We start from the raw sequence: 17500 nt of genomic DNA, 5'->3' as shown, positions 1-17500 counted from the left end.
CTCCCCCTCTCCTCCTCCCCCCACCCTCTCCTCCTCTTCCTCCACCCACCCACCTCCCACCCACTCCTTCTCCCTCTCTCCTCCCCCCACTCTCTCCTCCTCCCACCCCACTCACCTCCTTCCTCTCCTCCATCCACCCACCCATCCACCCATCCATCATCCATCTTTCCCTCCCTTCCCTCTCCTCCTCCCTCTCCTCTCCTCCTCTCCCACCTGTTTATTCTTCATAGCCTCCTCTGTAGCAGCGACGCCAGCGAACAGAGCCGTCTTCTGAGCTGCTTTCAGAGCTGCCATGTTATACACTGTCTTAGTCAGCCCCGTAGAGGTGGAGAACACCTGGGGGAGAGGAGGACCATGTTATACACTGTCTTAGTCAGCCCCGTAGAGGTGGAGAACACCTGGTGGAGAGGAGGACCATGTTATACACTGTCTTAGTCAGCCCCGTAGAGGTGGAGAACACCTGGTGGAGAGGAGGACCATGTTATACACTGTCTTAGTCAGCCCCGTAGAGGTGGAGAACACCTGGTGGAGAGGAGGACCATGTTATACACTGTCTTAGTCAGCCCCGTAGAGGTGGAGAACACCTGGTGGAGAGGACCATGTTATACACTGTCTTAGTCAGCCCCGTAGAGGTGGAGAACACCTGGTGGAGAGGAGGACCATGTTATACACTGTCTTAGTCAGCCCCGTAGAGGTGGAGAACACCTGTTGGAGAGGAGGACCATGTTATACACTGTCTTAGTCAGCCCCGTAGAGGTGGAGAACACCTGTTGGAGAGGAGGACCATGTTATACACTGTCTTAGTCAGCCTCGTAGAGGTGGAGAACACCTGGGGGAGAGGAGGACCATGTTATACACTGTCTTAGTCAGCCCCGTAGAGGTGGAGAACACCTGGTGGAGAGAAGGACCATGTTATACACTGTCTTAGTCAGCCCCGTAGAGGTGGAGAACACCTGTTGGAGAGGAGGACCATGTTATACACTGTCTTAGTCAGCCCGGTGGAGGTGGAGAACACCTGTTGGAGAGGACCATGTTATACACTGTCTTAGTCAGCCCCGTAGAGGTGGAGAACACCTGTTGGAGAGGACCATGTTATACACTGTCTTAGTCAGCCCCGTAGAGGTGGAGAACACCTGGTGGAGAGGAGGACCATGTTATACACTGTCTTAGTCAGCCCCGTAGAGGTGGAGAACACCTGGTGGAGAGGAGGACCATGTTATACACTGTCTTAGTCAGCCCCGTAGAGGTGGAGAACACCTGGTGGAGAGGAGGACCATGTTATACACTGTCTTAGTCAGCCTCGTAGAGGTGGAGAACACCTGGTGGAGAGGAGGACCATGTTATACACTGTCTTAGTCAGCCTCGTAGAGGTGGAGAACACCTGGTGGAGAGGAGGACCATGTTATACACTGTCTTAGTCAGCCCCGTAGAGGTGGAGAACACCTGGTGGAGAGGAGGACCATGTTATACACTGTCTTAGTCAGCCCCGTAGAGGTGGAGAACACCTGGTGGAGAGGAGGACCATGTTATACACTGTCTTAGTCAGCCCCGTAGAGGTGGAGAACACCTGTTGGAGAGGAGGACCATGTTATACACTGTCTTAGTCAGCCCCGTAGAGGTGGAGAACACCTGGGGGAGAGGAGGACCATGTTATACACTGTCTTAGTCAGCCTCGTAGAGGTGGAGAACACCTGGTGGAGAGGAGGACCATGTTATACACTGTCTTAGTCAGCCCCGTAGAGGTGGAGAACACCTGGTGGAGAGGACCATGTTATACACTGTCTTAGTCAGCCTCGTAGAGGTGGAGAACACCTGGTGGAGAGGAGGACCATGTTATACACTGTCTTAGTCAGCCCCGTAGAGGTGGAGAACACCTGGTGGAGAGGAGGACCATGTTATACACTGTCTTAGTCAGCCCCGTAGAGGTGGAGAACACCTGGTGGAGAGGAGGACCATGTTATACACTGTCTTAGTCAGCCCCGTAGAGGTGGAGAACACCTGTTGGAGAGGAGGACCATGTTATACACTGTCTTAGTCAGCCCCGTAGAGGTGGAGAACACCTGGGGAGAGGAGGACCATGTTATACACTGTCTTAGTCAGCCTCGTAGAGGTGGAGAACACCTGGTGGAGAGGAGGACCATGTTATACACTGTCTTAGTCAGCCTCGTAGAGGTGGAGAACACCTGGTGGAGAGGAGGACCATGTTATACACTGTCTTAGTCAGCCCCGTAGAGGTGGAGAACACCTGTTGGAGAGGAGGACCATGTTATACACTGTCTTAGTCAGCCCCGTAGAGGTGGAGAACACCTGTTGGAGAGGAGGACCATGTTATACACTGTCTTAGTCAGCCTCGTAGAGGTGGAGAACACCTGGTGGAGAGGAGGACCATGTTATACACTGTCTTAGTCAGCCCCGTAGAGGTGGAGAACACCTGGGGGAGAGGAGGACCATGTTATACACTGTCTTAGTCAGCCCCGTAGAGGTGGAGAACACCTGTTGGAGAGGAGGACCATGTTATACACTGTCTTAGTCAGCCCCGTAGAGGTGGAGAACACCTGGGGGAGAGGAGGACCATGTTATACACTGTCTTAGTCAGCCCCGTAGAGGTGGAGAACACCTGGTGGAAAGGAGGTCAACTTAAAGGAAAACAAGTCAAAACCTATATTTCAATTTGTTGATACAGTGGACTTGTTTTCTCACCTTTCCTGCCGGTCCACTAGGGGTACTTCCTGGTTTAGAGGCAAAGCCCAGCCTCTCCTTCATTGATAGGTTGGATTTGAAGTCATTCTGTGAGGCAACGCGAGAGTCTTGGTTGGGCTCCGAGCTGTCGGCAGGCAGAGGGCCAAGACGGTCTTTGACGGACTGTTTCAGACTAGTGGCTGGCTGCTGCACCTGCTGGAGTTCACAACAACAACAACGTCAACAATAAACAAACAAAGGGCAGCGGCAACAGGCTAGGCTCGGTCAACGGCAACAGGCTAGGCTCGGTCAACGGCAACAGGCTAGGCTCGGTCAACGGCAACAGGCTAGTAGGTCAACGGCAACAGGCTAGTAGGTCAACGGCAACAGGCTAGTAGGTCAACGGCAACAGGCTAGTAGGTCAACGGCAACAGGCTAGTAGGTCAACGGCAACAGGCTAGTAGGTCAACGGCAACAGGCTAGTAGGTCAACGGCAACAGGCTAGTAGGTCAACGGCAACAGGCTAGTAGGTCAACGGCAACAGGCTAGTAGGTCAACGGCAACAGGCTAGTAGGTCAACGGCAAAAGGCTAGTAGGTCAACGGCAACAGGCTAGTAGGTCAACGGCAACAGGCTAGTAGGTCAACGGCAACAGGCTAGTAGGTCAACGGCAACAGGCTAGTAGGTCAACGGCAACAGGCTAGTAGGTCAACGGCAACAGGCTAGTAGGTCAACGGCAACAGGCTAGTAGGTCAACGGCAACAGGCTAGTAGGTCAACGGCAACAGGCTAGTAGGTCAACGGCAACAGGCTAGTAGGTCAACGGCAACAGGCTAGTAGGTCAACGGCAACAGGCTAGTAGGTCAACGGCAACAGGCTAGTAGGTCAACGGCAACAGGCTAGTAGGTCAACGGCAACAGGCTAGTAGGTCAACGGCAACAGGCTAGTAGGTCAACGGCAACAGGCTAGTAGGTCAACGGCAACAGGCTAGTAGGTCAACGGCAACAGGCTAGTAGGTCAACGACAACAGGCTAGTAGGTCAACGACAACAGGCTAGGACAACAGGCTAGTAGGTCAACGACAACAGGCTAGTAGGTCAACGACAACAGGCTAGTAGGTCAACGACAACAGGCTAGGACAACAGGCTAGTAAGTCAACGACAACAGGCTAGTAGGTCAACGACAACAGGCTAGTAGGTCAACGACAACAGGCTAGTAGGTCAACGACAACAGGCTAGTAGGTCAACGACAACAGGCTAGTAGGTCAACGACAACAGGCTAGTAGGTCAACGACAACAGGCTAGGACAACAGGCTAGTAGGTCAACGACAACAGGCTAGGACAACAGGCTAGTAGGTCAACGACAACAGGCTAGGACAACAGGCTAGTAGGTCAACGACAACAGGCTAGTAGGTCAACGACAACAGGCTAGTAGGTCAACGACAACAGGCTAGTAGGTCAACGGCAACAGGCTAGTAGGTCAACGGCAACAGGCTAGTAGGTCAACGGCAACAGGCTAGTAGGTCAACGGCAACAGGCTAGGTCAACGACAACAGGCTAGGTCAACGGCAACAGGCTAGTAGGTCAACGGCAACAGGCTAGTAGGTCAACGGCAACAGGCTAGTAGGTCAACGGCAACAGGCTAGTAGGTCAACGGCAACAGGCTAGTAGGTCAACGGCAACAGGCTAGTAGGTCAACGGCAACAGGCTAGTAGGTCAACGGCAACAGGCTAGGACAACAGGCTAGTAGGTCAACGACAACAGGCTAGTAGGTCAACGACAACAGGCTAGTAGGTCAACGACAACAGGCTAGGACAACAGGCTAGTAGGTCAACGACAACAGGCTAGTAGGTCAACGACAACAGGCTAGTAGGTCAACGACAACAGGCTAGTAGGTCAACGACAACAGGCTAGGACAACAGGCTAGTAGGTCAACGACAACAGGCTAGTAGGTCAACGGCAACAGGCTAGTAGGTCAACGGCAACAGGCTAGTAGGTCAACGGCAACAGGCTAGTAGGTCAACGGCAACAGGCTAGTAGGTCAACGGCAACAGGCTAGTAGGTCAACGGCAACAGGCTAGTAGGTCAACGGCAACAGGCTAGTAGGTCAACGGCAACAGGCTAGTTGGTCAACGGCAACAGGCTAGTTGGTCAACGGCAACAGGCTAGTAGGTCAACGGCAACAGGCTAGTAGGTCAACGGCAACAGGCTAGTAGGTCAACGACAACAGGCTAGTAGGTCAACGACAACAGGCTAGTTGGTCAACGACAACAGGCTAGTTGGTCAACGGCAACAGGCTAGTTGGTCAACGGCAACAGGCTAGTTGGTCAACGGCAACAGGCTAGTAGGTCAACGGCAACAGGCTAGTAGGTCAACCGCAACAGGCTAGTAGGTCAACGGCAACAGGCTAGTAGGTCAACGGCAACAGGCTAGTAGGTCAACGGCAACAGGCTAGTAGGTCAACGGCAACAGGCTAGTAGGTCAACGGCAACAGGCTAGTAGGTCAACGGCAACAGGCTAGTAGGTCAACGGCAACAGGCTAGGTCAACGGCAACAGGCTAGTAGGTCAACGGCAACAGGCTAGTAGGTCAACGGCAACAGGCTAGTAGGTCAACGGCAACAGGCTAGTAGGTCAACGGCAACAGGCTAGTAGGTCAACGGCAACAGGCTAGTAGGTCAACGGCAACAGGCTAGTAGGTCAACGGCAACAGGCTAGTAGGTCAACGGCAACAGGCTAGTAGGTCAACGGCAACAGGCTAGTAGGTCAACGGCAACAGGCTAGTAGGTCAACGGCAACAGGCTAGTAGGTCAACGGCAACAGGCTAGGTCAACGACAACAGGCTAGTAGGTCAACGGCAACAGGCTAGTAGGTCAACGGCAACAGGCTAGTAGGTCAACGGCAACAGGCTAGTAGGTCAACGGCAACAGGCTAGTAGGTCAACGGCAACAGGCTAGTAGGTCAACGGCAACAGGCTAGTAGGTCAACGACAACAGGCTAGTAGGTCAACGGCAACAGGCTAGTAGGTCAACGGCAACAGGCTAGTAGGTCAACGGCAACAGGCTAGTAGGTCAACGGCAACAGGCTAGTAGGTCAACGACAACAGGCTAGTAGGTCAACGACAACAGGCTAGTAGGTCAACGACAACAGGCTAGGACAACAGGCTAGTAGGTCAACGACAACAGGCTAGTAGGTCAACGACAACAGGCTAGTAGGTCAACGACAACAGGCTAGGACAACAGGCTAGTAGGTCAACGACAACAGGCTAGTAGGTCAACGACAACAGGCTAGGACAACAGGCTAGTAGGTCAACGACAACAGGCTAGTAGGTCAACGACAACAGGCTAGTAGGTCAACGACAACAGGCTAGTAGGTCAACGACAACAGGCTAGTAGGTCAACGGCAACAGGCTAGTAGGTCAACGGCAACAGGCTAGTAGGTCAACGACAACAGGCTAGTAGGTCAACGGCAACAGGCTAGTAGGTCAACGGCAACAGGCTAGTAGGTCAACGGCAACAGGCTAGTAGGTCAACCGCAACAGGCTAGTAGGTCAACGACAACAGGCTAGTAGGTCAACGACAACAGGCTAGGACAACAGGCTAGTAGGTCAACGACAACAGGCTAGTAGGTCAACGACAACAGGCTAGGACAACAGGCTAGTAGGTCAACGACAACAGGCTAGTAGGTCAACGACAACAGGCTAGTAGGTCAACGACAACAGGCTAGTAGGTCAACGACAACAGGCTAGTAGGTCAACGACAACAGGCTAGTAGGTCAACGACAACAGGCTAGTAGGTCAACGACAACAGGCTAGTAGGTCAACGACAACAGGCTAGTAGGTCAACGACAACAGGCTAGTAGGTCAACGACAACAGGCTAGTAGGTCAACGGCAACAGGCTAGGTGGTCAACGGCAACAGGCTAGGTCAACGACAACAGGCTAGGTCAACGACAACAGGCTAGTAGGTCAACGGCAACAGGCTAGTAGGTCAACGGCAACAGGCTAGTAGGTCAACGGCAACAGGCTAGTAGGTCAACGGCAACAGGCTAGTAGGTCAACGGCAACAGGCTAGTAGGTCAACGGCAACAGGCTAGTAGGTCAACGGCAACAGGCTAGTAGGTCAACGGCAACAGGCTAGGACAACAGGCTAGTAGGTCAACGACAACAGGCTAGTAGGTCAACGACAACAGGCTAGTAGGTCAACGACAACAGGCTAGGACAACAGGCTAGTAGGTCAACGACAACAGGCTAGTAGGTCAACGACAACAGGCTAGTAGGTCAACGACAACAGGCTAGTAGGTCAACGACAACAGGCTAGGACAACAGGCTAGTAGGTCAACGACAACAGGCTAGTAGGTCAACGGCAACAGGCTAGTAGGTCAACGGCAACAGGCTAGTAGGTCAACGGCAACAGGCTAGTAGGTCAACGGCAACAGGCTAGTAGGTCAACGGCAACAGGCTAGTAGGTCAACGGCAACAGGCTAGTAGGTCAACGGCAACAGGCTAGTAGGTCAACGGCAACAGGCTAGTAGGTCAACGGCAACAGGCTAGTAGGTCAACGGCAACAGGCTAGTAGGTCAACGGCAACAGGCTAGTAGGTCAACGGCAACAGGCTAGTAGGTCAACGGCAACAGGCTAGTAGGTCAACGGCAACAGGCTAGTAGGTCAACGGCAACAGGCTAGTAGGTCAACGGCAACAGGCTAGTAGGTCAACGGCAACAGGCTAGTAGGTCAACGGCAACAGGCTAGTAGGTCAACGGCAACAGGCTAGTAGGTCAACGGCAACAGGCTAGTAGGTCAACGGCAACAGGCTAGTAGGTCAACGGCAACAGGCTAGTAGGTCAACGACAACAGGCTAGTAGGTCAACGGCAACAGGCTAGTAGGTCAACGGCAACAGGCTAGTAGGTCAACGGCAACAGGCTAGTAGGTCAACGGCAACAGGCTAGGTCAACGACAACAGGCTAGGTCAACGACAACAGGCTAGTAGGTCAACGGCAACAGGCTAGTAGGTCAACGGCAACAGGCTAGTAGGTCAACGACAACAGGCTAGTAGGTCAACAGGCTAGTAGGTCAACAGGCTAGTAGGTCAACGACAACAGGCTAGTAGGTCAACGACAACAGGCTAGGTCAACGACAACAGGCTAGGTCAACGACAACAGGCTAGGTCAACGACAACAGGCTAGGTCAACGACAACAGGCTAGTAGGTCAACGGCAACAGGCTAGTAGGTCAACGGCAACAGGCTAGTAGGTCAACGGCAACAGGCTAGTAGGTCAACGGCAACAGGCTAGTAGGTCAACGACAACAGGCTAGTAGGTCAACGGCAACAGGCTAGTAGGTCAACGGCAACAGGCTAGTAGGTCAACGGCAACAGGCTAGTAGGTCAACGGCAACAGGCTAGGTCAACGGCAACAGGCTAGTAGGTCAACGGCAACAGGCTAGTAGGTCAACGGCAACAGGCTAGTAGGTCAACAACAACAGGCTAGTAGGTCAACAGGCTAGTAGGTCAACAGGCTAGTAGGTCAACGACAACAGGCTAGTAGGTCAACGACAACAGGCTAGGTCAACGACAACAGGCTAGGTCAACGACAACAGGCTAGGTCAACGACAACAGGCTAGGTCAACGACAACAGGCTAGGTCAACGACAACAGGCTAGGGCAAACGACAACAGGCTAGGTCACCGGCAACAGGCTAGTAGGTCAACGACAACAGGCTAGTAGGTCAACGACAACAGGCTAGGTCAACGACAACAGGCTAGTTGGTCAACGACAACAGGCTAGTAGGTCAACGACAACAGGTAAGGGCAAACGACAACAGGCTAGTAGGTCAACGACAACAGGCTAGTAGGTCAACGACAACAGGCTAGTAGGTCAACGACAACAGGCTAGGACAACTGGCTAGGTCAAACGACATAACATAGAAGGCCAACTGTGTTGCAGTACGCACCGACCAGCAGGAAAAACTCTGGATCTGAGGCCACTAATAACGAACGGCCATTTGGGCAAAATGGCTGAATGAATGAAAGGTGCTTACTAAATCCAAGTGCACCACTTTTGCCCGGGGTCCATAGAGCTCTGGTAGAAAAGGAGTGCACTTTTTAAGGGAATAGGCTGCCATATTTGGGAAGTGGACTTACCATGAGTGGCTGTGGTTGATGGTGTTGCTGTCCCTGCTGTCCCATCTCGTCCTCACAGTGCCAGAGGACTCTAATGAAGCGGTTGTTGAGAACGGCCTCAGGACTCTGCAGGGCACGCTTAGCCTCCTCGTGACTGTCGAACTGGATCAGGGCCCCCTCCGGGTCATTACCATAGGTTACCTGGGGGTGGGGGGGAGAGACAGAGAGGGGGAGAGAGATAGGGTTATGTTAACCCTCACTCACTAAGAAGAAGTGCACTAAATAGGGAGTAGTGTGCCAATAACACCAACAAGAAAAAAATACAGCTTAAAGCAGAAAGGTATCGTTAGCCAATCAGTCGAACCTGCAGGTTGACGATAGTCCCGAACTTGCTGAAGTGTTGGTTAAGCTTGGAGATGTTGTTGAGTCCCTGGGGGATCTGAAGGACCGACAGCTTGGTGTTTGACCCAAACGGAGCCTTCTGGTTCTGGTTCTGAGGGTTCTTGTTGTGGAACCCACCCTGGACGTTCTGCTGGTTGAAGTTGGGTCTGACAGAACACATAGAGATTACAGGAACAGCTACAAGAACACCTGCTGTACTGCTTGTTGTTTACCAGAAACAGCTACCGTGCTGCTAGTTGTTGACAAGAAACAGCTACCGTGCTGCTTGTTGTTGACAAGAAACAGCTACCGTGCTGCTTGTTGTTGACAAGAAACAGCTACCGTGCTGCTTGTTGTTGACAAGAAACAGCTACCGTGCTGCTTGTTGTTGTCAAGAAACAGCTACCGTGCTGCTTGTTGTTGACAAGAAACAGCTACCGTGCTGCTTGTTGTTGACAAGAAACAGCTACCGTGCTGCTTGTTGTTTACAAGAAACAGCTACCGTACTGCTTGTTGTTTACCAGAAACAGCTACCGTGCTGCTTGTTGTTTACCAGAAACAGCTACCGTGCTGCTTGTTGTTTACCAGAAACAGCTACTGTAGTGCTTGTTGTTTACCAGAAACAGCTACCGTAGTGCTTGTTGTTTACAAGAAACAGCTACCGTACTGCTTGTTGTTTACAAGAAACAGCTACCGTACTGCTTGTTGTTTACAAGAAACAGCTACCGTACTGCTTGTTGTTTACAAGAAACAGCTACCGTACTGCTTGTTGTTTACAAGAAACAGCTACCGTACTGCTTGTTGTTTACAAGAAACAGCTACCGTGCTGCTTGTTGTTTACAAGAAACAGCTACCGTGCTGCTTGTTGTTTACCAGAAACAGCTACCGTACTGCTTGTTGTTTACAAGAAACAGCTACCGTACTGCTTGTTGTTTACAAGAAACAGCTACCGTGCTGCTTGTTGTTTACCAGAAACAGCTACCATACTGCTTGTTGTTTACAAGGTCCTTTGTGTAAAAAGGTTATTGACATGTTATACGAACAAAAAAATCAAAAATGGGACTTAATACTGTCCTCCTATTGTTGGTAGGTATATTACCTATATTACCAACAGGTATATTACCTATATTACCAACAGGTATATTACCTATATCACCAACAGGTATATTACCTATATTACCAACAGGTATATTACCTATATTACCAACAGGTATATTACCTATATTACCAACAGGTATATTACCTATATCACCAACAGGTATATTACCTATATTACCAACAGGTATATTACCAACAGGTATATTACCTATATCACCAACAGGTATATTACCAACAGGTATATTACCTATATTACCAACAGGTATATTACCTATATTACCAACAGGTATATTACCTATATTACCAACAGGTATATTACCTATATTACCAACAGGTATATTACCTATATTACCAACAGGTATATTACCTATATTACCAACAGGTATATTACCTATATTACCAACAGGTATATTACCTATATTACCAACAGGTATATTACCTATATTACCAACAGGTATATTACCTATATTACCAACAGGTATATTACCAACAGGTATATTACCTATATCACCAACAGGTATATTACCTATATTACCAACAGGTATATTACCTATATTACCAACAGGTATATTACCTATATTACCAACAGGTATATTACCTGTTGTGGTCTATGATGGTTCTCTAATGTTCTATATGAACCCCCAGGTATATTACCTGTTGTGGTCTATGATGGTTCTCTAATGTTCTATATGAACCCCAGGTATATTACCTGTTGTGGTCTATGATGGTTTAATGTTCTATATGAACCCCAGGTATATTACCTGTTGTGGTCTATGATGGTTCTCTAATGTTCTATATGAACCCCCAGGTATATTACCTGTTGTGGTCTATGATGGTTCTCTAATGTTCTATATGAACCCCCAGGTATATTACCTGTTGTGGTCTATGATGGTTCTCTAATGTTCTATTTGAACCCCCAGGTATATTACCTGTTGTGGTCTATGATGGTTCTCTAATGTTCTATATGAACCCCCAGGTATATTACCTGTTGTGGTCTATGATGGTTCTCTAATGTTCTATATGAACCCCCAGGTATATTACCTGTTGTGGTCTATGATGGTTTAATGTTCTATATGAACCCCCAGGTATATTACCTGTTGTCTATGATGGTTTAATGTTATATATGAACCCCCAGGTATATTACCTGTTGTGGTCTATGATGGTTCTCTAATGTTCTGGCTGAACCACCAGGTATATTACCTGTTGTGGTCTATGATGGTTCTCTAATGTTCTATATGAACCCCCAGGTATATTACCTGTTGTGGTCTATGATGGTTCTCTAATGTTCTATATGAACCCCCAGGTATATTACCTGTTGTGGTCTATGATGGTTCTCTAATGTTCTATATGAACCCCCAGGTATATTACCTGTTGTGGTCTATGATGGTTCTCTAATGTTCTATATGAACCCCCAGGTATATTACCTGTTCTGGTCTATGATGGTTTAATGTTCTATATGAACCCCCAGGTATATTACCTGTTGTGGTCTATGATGGTTCTCTAATGTTCTATATGAACCCCCAGGTATATTACCTGTTGTGGTCTATGATGGTTCTCTAATGTTCTATTTGAACCCCCAGGTATATTACCTGTTGTGGTCTATGATGGTTCTCTAATGTTCTATATGAACCCCCAGGTATATTACCTGTTGTGGTCTATGATGGTTCTCTAATGTTCTATATGAACCCCCAGGTATATTACCTGTTGTGGTCTATGATGGTTTAATGTTCTATATGAACCCCCAGGTATATTACCTGTTGTCTATGATGGTTTAATGTTCTATATGAACCCCCAGGTATATTACCTGTTGTGGTCTATGATGGTTCTCTAATGTTCTGGCTGAACCCCCAGGTATATTACCTGTTGTGGTCTATGATGGTTCTCTAATGTTCTATATGAACCCCAGGTATATTACCTGTTGTGGTCTATGATGGTATAATGTTCTATATGAACCCCAGGTATATTACCTGTTGTGGTCTATGATGGTTTAATGTTCTATATGAACCCCCAGGTATATTACCTGTTGTGGTCTATGATGGTTCTCTAATGTTCTATATCAACCTCCAGGTATATTACCTGTTGTGGTCTATGATGGTTCTCTAATGTTCTATATGAACCCCCAGGTATATTACCTGTTGTGGTCTATGATGGTTCTCTAATGTTCTATATGAACCCCCAGGTATATTACCTGTTGTGGTCTATGATGGTTTAATGTTCTATATGAACCCCCAGGTATATTACCTGTTGTGGTCTATGATGGTTCTCTAATGTTCTATATGAACCCCCAGGTATATTACCTGTTGTGGTCTATGATGGTTCTCTAATGTTCTATATGAACCCCCAGGTATATTACCTGTTGTGGTCTATGATGGTTTAATGTTGTCTGAACCCCCAGGTATATTACCTGTTGTGGTCTATGATGGTTTAATGTTCTATATGAACCCCCAGGTATATTACCTGTTGTCTATGATGGTTTAATGTTCTATATGAACCCCCAGGTATATTACCTGTTGTGGTCTATGATGGTTCTCTAATGTTCTGGCTGAACCCCCAGGTATATTACCTGTTGTGGTCTATGATGGTTCTCTAATGTTCTATATGAACCCCCAGGTATATTACCTGTTGTGGTCTATGATGGTTCTCTAATGTTCTATATGAACCCCCAGGTATATTACCTGTTGTGGTCTATGATGGTTCTCTAATGTTCTATATGAACCCCCAGGTATATTACCTGTTGTGGTCTATGATGGTTCTCTAATGTTCTATATGAACCCCCAGGTATATTACCTGTTCTGGTCTATGATGGTTTAATGTTCTATATGAACCCCCAGGTATATTACCTGTTGTGGTCTATGATGGTTTAATGTTCTATATGAACCCCCAGGTATATTACCTGTTGTGGTCTATGATGGTTCTCTAATGTTCTATATGAACCCCCAGGTATATTACCTGTTGTGGTCTATGATGGTTTAATGTTCTATATGAACCCCCAGGTATATTACCTGTTGTGGTCTATGATGGTTCTCTAATGTTCTATATCAACCCCCAGGTATATTACCTGTTGTGGTCTATGATGGTTCTCTAATGTTCTATATGAACCCCCAGGTATATTACCTGTTGTGGTCTATGAAGGTTCTCTAATGTTCTATATGAACCCCCAGGTATATTACCTGTTGTGGTCTATGATGGTTTAATGTTCTATATGAACCCCCAGGTATATTACCTGTTGTGGTCTATGATGGTTCTCTAATGTTCTATATCAACCCCAGGTATATTACCTGTTGTGGTCTATGATGGTTCTCTAATGTTCTATATGAACCCCCAGGTATATTACCTGTTGTGGTCTATGATGGTTTAATGTTGTCTGAACCCCCAGGTATATTACCTGTTGTGGTCTATGATGGTTTAATGTTCTATATGAACCCCCAGGTATATTACCTGTTGTGGTCTATGATGGTTTAATGTTCTATATGAACCCCCAGGTATATTACCTGTTGTGGTCTATGATGGTTCTCTAATGTTCTATATGAACCCCCAGGTATATTACCTGTTGTGGTCTATGATGGTTCTCTAATGTTCTATATGAACCCCCAGGTATATTACCTGTTGTCTATGATGGTTTAATGTTGTCTGAACCCCCAGGTATATTACCTGTTGTGGTCTATGATGGTTCTCTAATGTTCTGTCTGAACCCCCAGGTATATTACCTGTTGTGGTCTATGATGGTTCTCTAATGTTCTATATGAACCCCCAGGTATATTACCTGTTGTGGTCTATGATGGTTCTCTAATGTTCTGTCTGAACCCCCAGGTATATTACCTGTTGTGGTCTATGATGGTTCTCTAATGTTCTATATGAACCCCCAGGTATATTACCTGTTGTGGTCTATGATGGTTCTCTAATGTTCTATATGAACCCCAGGTATATTACCTGTTGTGGTCTATGATGGTTCTCTAATGTTCTGTCTGAACCCCCAGGTATATTACCTGTTGTGGTCTATGATGGTTCTCTAATGTTCTATATGAAACCCCAGGTATATTACCTGTTGTGGTCTATGATGGTTCTCTAATGTTCTGTCTGAACCCCCAGGTATATTACCTGTTGTGGTCTATGATGGTTTAATGTTCTATATGAACCCCCAGGTATATTACCTGTTGTGGTCTATGATGGTTCTCCAATGTTCTATATGAACCCGCAGGTATATTACCTGTTGTGGTCTATGATGGTTCTCTAATGTTCTATATGAACCCCCAGGTATATTACCTGTTGTCTATGATGGTTTAATGTTCTATATGAAACCCCAGGTATATTACCTGTTGTGGTCTATGATGGTTCTCTAATGTTCTATATGAACCCCCAGGTATATTACCTGTTGTGGTCTATGATGGTTTAATGTTCTATATGAACCCCCAGGTATATTACCTGTTGTGGTCTATGATGGTTTAATGTTCTGTCTGAACCCCCAGGTATATTACCTGTTGTGGTCTATGATGGTTCTCTAATGTTCTATATGAACCCCCAGGTATATTACCTGTTGTGGTCTATGATGGTTCTCTAATGTTCTATATGAACCCCCAGGTATATTACCTGTTGTGGTCTATGATGGTTCTCTAATGTTCTATATGAACCCCCAGGTATATTACCTTTTGTGGTCTATGATGGTTCTCTAATGTTCTATATGAACCCCCAGGTATATTACCTGTTGTGGTCTATGATGGTTTAATGTTCTGTCTGAACCCCCAGGTATATTACCTGTTGTGGTCTATGATGGTTCTCTAATGTTCTGTCTGAACCCCCAGGTATATTACCTGTTGTGGTCTATGATGGTTCTCTAATGTTCTATATGAACCGCCAGGTATGATGGTTCTCTAATGTTCTATATCAACCCCCAGGTATATTACCTGTTGTGGTCTATGATGGTTCTCTAATGTTCTATATGAACCCCGAGGTATGATGGTTCTCTAATGTTCTATATCAACCCCCAGGTATATTACCTGTTGTGGTCTATGATGGTTCTCTAATGTTCTATATGAACCCCCAGGTATATTACCTGTTGTGGTCTATGAGGGTTTAATGTACTATATGAACCCCCAGGTATATTACCTGTTGTGGTCTATGATGGTGTAATGTTCTATATGAACCCCCAGGTATATTACCTGTTGTGGTCTATGATGGTTCTCTAATGTTCTGTCTGAACCCCCAGGTATATTACCTGTTGTGGTCTATGATGGTTCTCTAATGTTCTATATGAACCCCCAGGTATGATGGTTCTCTAATGTTCTATATCAACCCCCAGGTATATTACCTGTTGTGGTCTATGATGGTTCTCTAATGTTCTATATGAACCCCCAGGTATATTACCTGTTGTGGTCTATGAGGGTTTAATGTTCTATATGAACCCCCAGGTATATTACCTGTTGTGGTCTATGATGGTGTAATGTTCTATATGAACCCCCAGGTATATTACCTGTTGTGGTCTATGATGGTGTAATGTTCTGTCTGAACCCCCAGGTATACTACCTGTTGTGGTCTATGATGGTTTAATGTTCTGTCTGAACCCCCAGGTATATTACCTGTTGTGGTCTATGATGGTTTAATGTTCTGTCTGAACCCCCAGGTATATTACCTGTTGTGGTCTATGATGGTTCTCTAATGTTCTATATGAACCCCCAGGTATATTACCTGTTGTGGTCTATGATGGTTCTCTAATGTTCTATATGAACCCCCAGGTATATTACCTGTTGTGGTCTATGATGGTTCTCTAATGTTCTATATGAACCCCCAGGTATACTACCTGTTGTGGTCTATGATGGTTCTCTAATGTTCTGTCTGAACCCCCAGGTATATTACCTGTTGTGGTCTATGATGGTTTAATGTTCTATATGAACCCCCAGGTATATTAACTGTTGTCTATGAGGGTTTAATGTTCTATATGAACCCCCAGGTATATTACCTGTTGTGGTCTATGATGGTTTAATGTTCTATATGAACCCCCAGGTATACTACCTGTTGTGGTCTATGATGGTTCTCTAATGTTCTGTCTGAACCCCCAGGTATATTACCTGTTGTCTATGAGGGTTTAATGTTCTATATGAACCCCCAGGTATATTACCTGTTGTGGTCTATGATGGTTTAATGTTCTATATGAACCCCCAGGTATATTACCTGTTGTGGTCTATGATGGTGTAATGTTCTATATGAACCCCCAGGTATATTACCTGTTGTGGTCTATGATGGTTCTCTAATGTTCTGTCTGAACCCGAGGTATATTACCTGTTGTGGTCTATGATGGTTCTCTAATGTTCTATATGAACCCCCAGGTATATTACCTGTTGTGGTCTATGATGGTTTAATGTTCTATATGAACCCCCAGGTATATTACCTGTTGTGGTCTATGATGGTTCTCTAATGTTCTGTCTGAACCCCCAGGTATGATGGTTCTCTAATGTTCTATATGAACCCCCAGGTATATTACCTGTTGTGGTCTATGATGGTTCTCTAATGTTCTATATGAACCCCCAGGTATATTACCTGTTGTGGTCTATGATGGTTTAATGTTCTATATGAACCCCCAGGTATACTACCTGTTGTGGTCTATGATGGTTCTCTAATGTTCTGTCTGAACCCCCAGGTATATTACCTGTTGTCTATGAGGGTTTAATGTTCTATATGAACCCCCAGGTATATTACCTGTTGTGGTCTATGATGGTTTAATGTTCTATATGAACCCCCAGGTATATTACCTGTTGTGGTCTATGATGGTGTAATGTTCTATATGAACCCCCAGGTATATTACCTGTTGTGGTCTATGATGGTTCTCTAATGTTCTGTCTGAACCCCCAGGTATATTACCTGTTGTGGTCTATGATGGTTCTCTAATGTTCTATATGAACCCCCAGGTATATTACCTGTTGTGGTCTATGATGGTTTAATGTTCTATATGAACCCCCAGGTATATTACCTGTTGTGGTCTATGATGGTTCTCTAATGTTCTGTCTGAACCCCCAGGTATGATGGTTCTCTAATGTTCTATATGAACCCCCAGGTATATTACCTGTTGTGGTCTATGATGGTTCTCTAATGTTCTATATGAACCCCCAGGTATATTACCTGTTGTGGTCTATGATGGTTTAATGTTCTGTCTGAACCCCCAGGTATATTACCTGTTGTGGTCTATGATGGTTTAATGTTCTATATGAACCCCCAGGTATATTACCTGTTGTGGTCTATGA

General features: G+C 46.5%; 1 protein-coding gene and 1 pseudogene across 1 annotated transcript in view; both read right to left on the bottom strand.

The window, feature by feature from the left end:
- LOC135543113 (GPALPP motifs-containing protein 1-like) overlaps positions 1 to 17500 on the bottom strand; it is a 146747-nt gene that overhangs the window by 72450 nt on the left and 56797 nt on the right. The gene's annotated exons all lie outside the window — the stretch shown is intronic.
- Positions 1 to 17500, bottom strand: part of LOC135543102 (RNA-binding protein 26-like) — a 41972-nt pseudogene that overhangs the window by 8079 nt on the left and 16393 nt on the right.

This window comes from Oncorhynchus masou, chromosome 7 (assembly GCF_036934945.1).
Source record: "Oncorhynchus masou masou isolate Uvic2021 chromosome 7, UVic_Omas_1.1, whole genome shotgun sequence".
NCBI classification, from domain to species: domain Eukaryota; kingdom Metazoa; phylum Chordata; class Actinopteri; order Salmoniformes; family Salmonidae; genus Oncorhynchus; species Oncorhynchus masou.
The sequence above is the reverse complement of the archived record's forward strand: the minus strand, read 5'-3'. Positions and strand labels throughout refer to the sequence as shown.